This window comes from Rutidosis leptorrhynchoides, chromosome 7 (genome assembly GCF_046630445.1).
Source record: "Rutidosis leptorrhynchoides isolate AG116_Rl617_1_P2 chromosome 7, CSIRO_AGI_Rlap_v1, whole genome shotgun sequence".
Lineage (NCBI taxonomy): Eukaryota > Viridiplantae > Streptophyta > Magnoliopsida > Asterales > Asteraceae > Rutidosis > Rutidosis leptorrhynchoides.
The window spans coordinates 133,541,098-133,547,702 of NC_092339.1; positions in this window are offsets into that span (position 1 = coordinate 133,541,098).

The window sequence follows — 6,605 nt, forward strand, 5'->3', positions numbered from 1 at the left end:
ACTTGTGGAAACTAGGCTATGGGCTATTAATGGGCTTATTATTTGTTTAACTAAATGAAAGTTTGTTAATGTTAATATAAAGATTTACAATTGGGCGTCCCTATAAATTACCATATACACTCGATCGGACACGATGGGCGGGGTATTTATTTGTACGAATAATCGTTCATTTAACCGGACACGGGAATGGATTAATAGCCACTAGAATAATTAAAACAGGGGTGAAATTACATTCAAGGGTAATTGGTGTAATTGTTAACAAAGTAGTAAAACCTTGGTTTACACGCAGTCGATAACCTGGTGTATTCATTAAACAAAGTATTAAAACCTTGTTACAATTCGAATCCCCAATTAGTTGGAATATTTATCTTCGGGTATAATAATAATTTGACAAGGACACTTGCAATTTATATTTATGACTGATGGACTGTTATGGACAAAAACCAGACGGACATATTGAATAATCCAGGACAAAGGACAATTAACCCAAGGGCATAAAACTAAAATCAACACGTCAAACATCATGATTACGGAAGTTTAAATAAGCATAATTCTTTTATATCATATTTAATTTCCTTTATTTTATATTTAATTGCACTTCTAATTATCGCACTTTTATTTATTGTTATTTCATTTTATCGCACTTTTAATTATCGTACTTTTTAATTATCGCAATTTAATTTTTATCGCATTTTTATTATTCGCAATTTCATTATCGTTATTTACTTTACGCTTTAATTTAAGTCTTGTATTTATTTTATATTTTACATTAGGTTTTAACTGCGACTAAAGTTTTAAAATCGACAAACCGGTCATTAAACGGTAAAAACCCCCCTTTATAATAATAATATTACCTATATATATATTTGTATTTTTATAAAAGTTAACTAATATAGCGTTGAGCTTTGTTTAAAGATTTCCCTGTGGAACGAACCGGACTTACTAAAAACTACACTACTGTACGATTAGGTACACTGCCTATAAGTGTTGTAGCAAGGTTTAAGTATATCCATTCTATAAATAAATAAATATCTTGTGTAAAATTGTATCGTATTTAATAGTATTTTCTAGTAAAATATAAACTATTTTATATACACCTCGTTCGACATCAACTGGCATTAAGTTCAGCAAAAGCAACTAATTTTGACGACAAGATGCAAAATATATGTGAAATAACAACAAGACGGAATGAACAAATGATGTGCACCATTTATCATTCAACAAACAAATGCCAATATATTTGGAAACTTTGGTAAAAATTTAATCATTTTCACACTAATCACCCTCAATAATTTAAATTGTTACTGATTTCTTGCAAATGAGGGCATTGCAAGATCTTAAGTGTGGGAAGGGGTTAAATTCTTTCGGATTTTAAAAATTTTATATTAAACACTTGGTTACCATTAAAAATACTAGTAAAGCAGTAGTTGTATTAGAATCTAGTGCTCTCTGATAAAAAAGAACAGCCCTAGTCTTATATACTGACTACCCAATTCTAGTAAAAATTTTTCAATTAAATGAATTCAAATCATGTTTATACATATTTATGAACGATAAAACTAGGTTTTAACACCGAAATTATTGTTATCTCAGAAAGAACATAAATTAAGAAACAAACTAAAATGTCAAAATTCATTTAAAATGGAATAGAGGACGATAAAAAGAAAAATAAAAAAACAAGTGTGGGAAAATTTACCAAGTTATCTTAAACATATGTCACATATATCTGTAGCAAATAACTGAAAATACTTTTGCTTTGGACTAAACTAAACTGTTTTACCCGATGAAAGAAAAGAAGAGATGGATCTACACGATGAATCAATTCCATCATTAAAAGGAAGTAAAGTCTTCCGAAAAAGACACGCGCTTCTTGATTTAGGTCATGAAGTTGTCGTCCAGACCAGCTGTAGGTTGACGAAAAATCTAGAAAAGTCATCACTAAAATCAGCAGGAAATCCACGGACCTCAGCATTAAACAGGGTCACCAAGTGGTCAGATTTATCCTAACCATGAGAAGGATTTATCTCGTACAATGGGGGGGCACCATGCAAATTAGCTGGATAAGACTAATGAATCAGATCCCCAGAAAGGATAATCTCCTTAAAGATTAAAAATCAGCTTTTAAGACTGATATTACTCAATCCTAGAGATTGACCTTAAAGATTGAGAATTACAAACTCATGGAATTCGATGATATCTAAACTCGAGCTTAAACGAGAAAATATTTTGATCAAAATTACAAACCGATTTGTTTTCTGAAAACCCTATTTTCAATGCGTTCATTACCATTGAACGTAAAATCCTAGGAATTCACCTGGAATTCATTAGGTCACCTGAACTAAATCGGGTGTCAACCGTAAGAACGGTGGTTGCATAGCATGGTCAAAGACAGGACCTTGTGCCAGACCGAAAAATTATAAGGGTGAGCTTTACTATTGCTCCTACCAAGGATAGTAATTGCGTCCGATACGTTATAGACCATAATCAAAAGCATGTCACGGGACATTGCCTTAACAGTTGCTTGTTCAACGCTTTCCTTTACAACCGGACGGTAGTTTGCCGAAAGGTAATATACGGAACAAGTAAACTGGACGTGTTGCTTTCCAAATACAAGGTTAGCAAGTGGGTGACACAAAACAGCAAGTTTTGAGCTAAAATTTTCAAATCTGAAACCCACCAAACCCACAAAAATATTTTGCAAACACCGGTAAAGGGTTATTCCGGAAAACTTATCTAGGGTAAAAACTAGATTTCAAAAGATCAAATGTTTTCATAAAGATCCAATTTCGTTAATGGATCTAAATTTTTATAGTCATGTGGGACTGTAAACCATATCGTTACTACCATTGTTTATACCGCCGTATAGAAATCACTGATGTACAAAGTGTGAAGAATAAAGAAGTGATTCTAGTATTTCAAGACGATATTGCTTGAGGACAAGCAACGCTCAAGTGTGGGAATATTTGATAATGCTAAAAACGAACATATATTTCATAGCATTATTCCTCAAGAAAGACAAGCTTTTAGTTGCAATTGTTCTATTTACAAGAGATATTCGTTTAAATAATAAAAGGTGAAGACAAAAGACAGATTCGACGAATTGAAGACGCAAACGACCAAAAAGCTCAAAAGTACAAAAGACAATCAAAAAGGTTCCAATTATTGATAAGAAACGTCTCGAAATTACAAGAGTACAAGATTCAAAACGCAAAGTACAAAATATAAAATTGTACGCAAGGACGTTCGAAAATCCGGAACCGGGACTAGAGTCAACTCTTAACGCTCGACGCAACGGACTAAAAATTACAAGTTAACTATGTATATAAATATAATATAATATATAATTAATTATATTAATTATATATATATTATATATATATATTAAAAACCGTCGGCAGAGAAAACTCCAAGGACTGAGCTGTAAATACTATCTCCGCGACTCGCGGAGTTTGAAGGGGATTTTGCCGCGAGTCGCGGAGCCCCAAAATTCAACTCTGGCTATAAAGCAAACCGAATTCTGATCAAAATTTCATATTCTATTTCTCTCATCTCTCAATATATACGATATATATATATATATATATATATAATTTATATTTTAATTTTAATTTTAATTCTAATAATAAGGGTATGTTAGCGAATGTTGTAAGGGTGTAAGTCGAAATTCTGTCCGTGTAACGCTACGCTATTTTTAATCATTGTAAGTTATGTTCAACCTTTTTATATTAATCTCTCGTAGCTAAGTTATTATTATGCTTATTTAAAATGAAGTAATCATGATGTTAGGCTAATTACTAAAATTGGGTAATTGGGCTTTGTACCATAATTGGGGTTTGGACAAAAGAACGACACTTGTGGAAATTAGACTATGGGCTATTAATGGGCTTTATATTTGTTTAACTAAATGAAAGTTTGTTAATGTTAATATAAAGATTTACAATTGGGCGTCCCTATAAATTACCATATACACTCGATCGGACACGATGGGCGGGGTATTTATATGTACGAATAATCGTTCATTTAACCGGACACGGGAATGGATTAATAGCCACTAGAATAATTAAAACAGGGGTGAAATTACATTCAAGGGTAATTGGTGTAATTGTTAACAAAGTAGTAAAACCTTGGTTTACACGCAGTCGATAACCTGGTGTATTCATTAAACAAAGTATTAAAACCTTGTTACAATTCGAATCCCCAATTAGTTGGAATATTTAACTTCGGGTATAAGAATAATTTGATGAGGACACTCGCACTTTATATTTATGACTGATGGACTGTTATGGACAAAAACCAGACGGACATATTAAATAATCCAGGACAAAGGACAATTAACCCATGGGCATAAAACTAAAATCAACACGTCAAACATCATGATTACGGAAGTTTAAATAAGCATAATTCTTTTATTTCATATTTAATTTCCTTTATTTTATATTTAATTGCACTTCTAATTATCGCACTTTTATTTATTGTTATTTAATCGCACTTTTAATTATCGTACTTTTTAATTATCGCAATTTTATTTTATCGCATTTTTATTATTCGCAATTTCATTATCGTTATTTACTTTACGCTTTAATTTAAGTCTTGTATTTATTTTATATTTTACATTAGGTTTTAACTGCGACTAAAATCTTAAAATCGACAAACCGGTCATTAAACGGTAAAAACCCCCCTTTATAATAATAATATTACTTATATATATATTTGTATTTTTATAAAAGTAAACTAATATAGCGTTGAGCTTTGTTTAAAGATTTCCCTGTGGAACGAACCGGACTTACTAAAAACTACACTACTGAACGATTAGGTACACTGCCTATAAGTGTTGTAGCAAGGTTTAAGTATATCCATTCTATAAATAAATAAATATCTTGTGTAAAATTGTATCGTATTTAATAGTTTTTCCTAGTAAAATATAAGCTATTTTATATACACCTCGTACGACATCAATTATTTAATCGAAATTGAAAATTTTCTTACAGTTACCCGTTTTATTTTAATAGATATAAATAACCCAAATGACATCATCAAATTATAAAAATCCATCCTCAATACTTGCCACGTCAGTTTAAGTGATGTCAAATTTATTGACAAATTATATATAAGTAAGATGCTCTCAACCTCGGAACCCGTGCCCACCGTATTTTTTTTTAATTTTCATTTCCCCCTCTTTTGGCCACCTTCCACCACCACTATCCACCTTCAACCACCTTCTGCCGTCGTACTTTTTCTTCTTCACTTTAAATTATCTTCTTTAAAGTCTCCTTTTGAGATCTTGCTGCCACTCATTTTCATTTTATTTCCATACATTTATTCTCTACTTTAAAGTTTTTTTATTTATTGTCGTTGACTACTTTTTTTATTTAATGGCCGTATCCCTTTCTGATTTTCCGCCATTAACAGATAATTTCGAACATTTTCAAAAACCCTATTCTTCCTTTTCATTTCAAACTCATACGGTTGGTTATACTTCCTCTAACTCTATTCCGGTTGTTAATACGAGTCACGATGGTAACGAGCTTGGTGATCAGAGGGTGCATCTTCCGGTAAATTCATTGACGGTGGAGAAGGAGCCTGCTTATGGTTCTCAAGGTTTAACCGTCTTTATTGGTCGGTTGGAGAAGGAAATTACACGTTTTATGATCGAGAGTGTTTTTGGAAAAATAGGGCCGATTAACGAGATCAAATATTAGACTGCAAGAAGGTACGCTTTTGTTTCCTACATTGATGAAGGGTCAGCCGTTAAAGCTGTGAAGGTTTTAGATGGTGCGTGTGTGTTTGGCAAGCCTAGTTTTGTGGGATGGCCAAGACAGGCTAGGCGTGGGTTGATTTCACCAGTTCGGTTGGGGTATCGGCTAAATCTCTTTGATGCACCTTGTTGCCAAACGAGGAGGTGACTAAATGTTTGAAGTTGGGTATTCTTTTGGTGGATTACGTGCTAATTGTTGAGTCAAAAGTTAAAGAGTTTTTGATTAGGTATAATGCTTCGGTTAAACACATTAGCAAGTATGGTGTGTTTGGTTGCATCGTGGCGTGTTCTGAGTATATGGACTACAATAGGATCTTGACAGCTGCAGATCAATCAAAGGATTTTGTTTCGATCTCTTCTTTTGATGAGCAGGCTGGGGTTATTTCACGTTTCGTATGGATTGAGATAAGGGGTGTTCCGACAAAGTTTATTTCGGGTATGAACATTAATAAGGTTGTCGAATTATTTGGGGATGTTCTTTCAGTGACCGAGTCTTCCACTCTTTTGGAAAACTTTGGATCACTTTTCGCTTTTATAAAATCAATTTGGGTGAAACACATACATGATTTGGTTGTTGTTAAACTTGAAGGTGAATTATGTTCGTCACATAATATTTGGGTTAATGAAGTAGGGTCGCCGAATTTCTGTTTGTTTGATGATGATAGCTTTTCGAAGGAGGAGATCTCGAGTATCAATCATACCATTAGGTTTGGATCGTTTTCGGAGAATTGATGATTTTAACAAGGGAATGGTGGTGTGGATAATGTGGTGTGCGAAGCTACAGGTGAAGTGTTAGGTAATAAGAGTGTTAATGGGATTGATGAGTACTTGGATATCAATAATGAGTCTT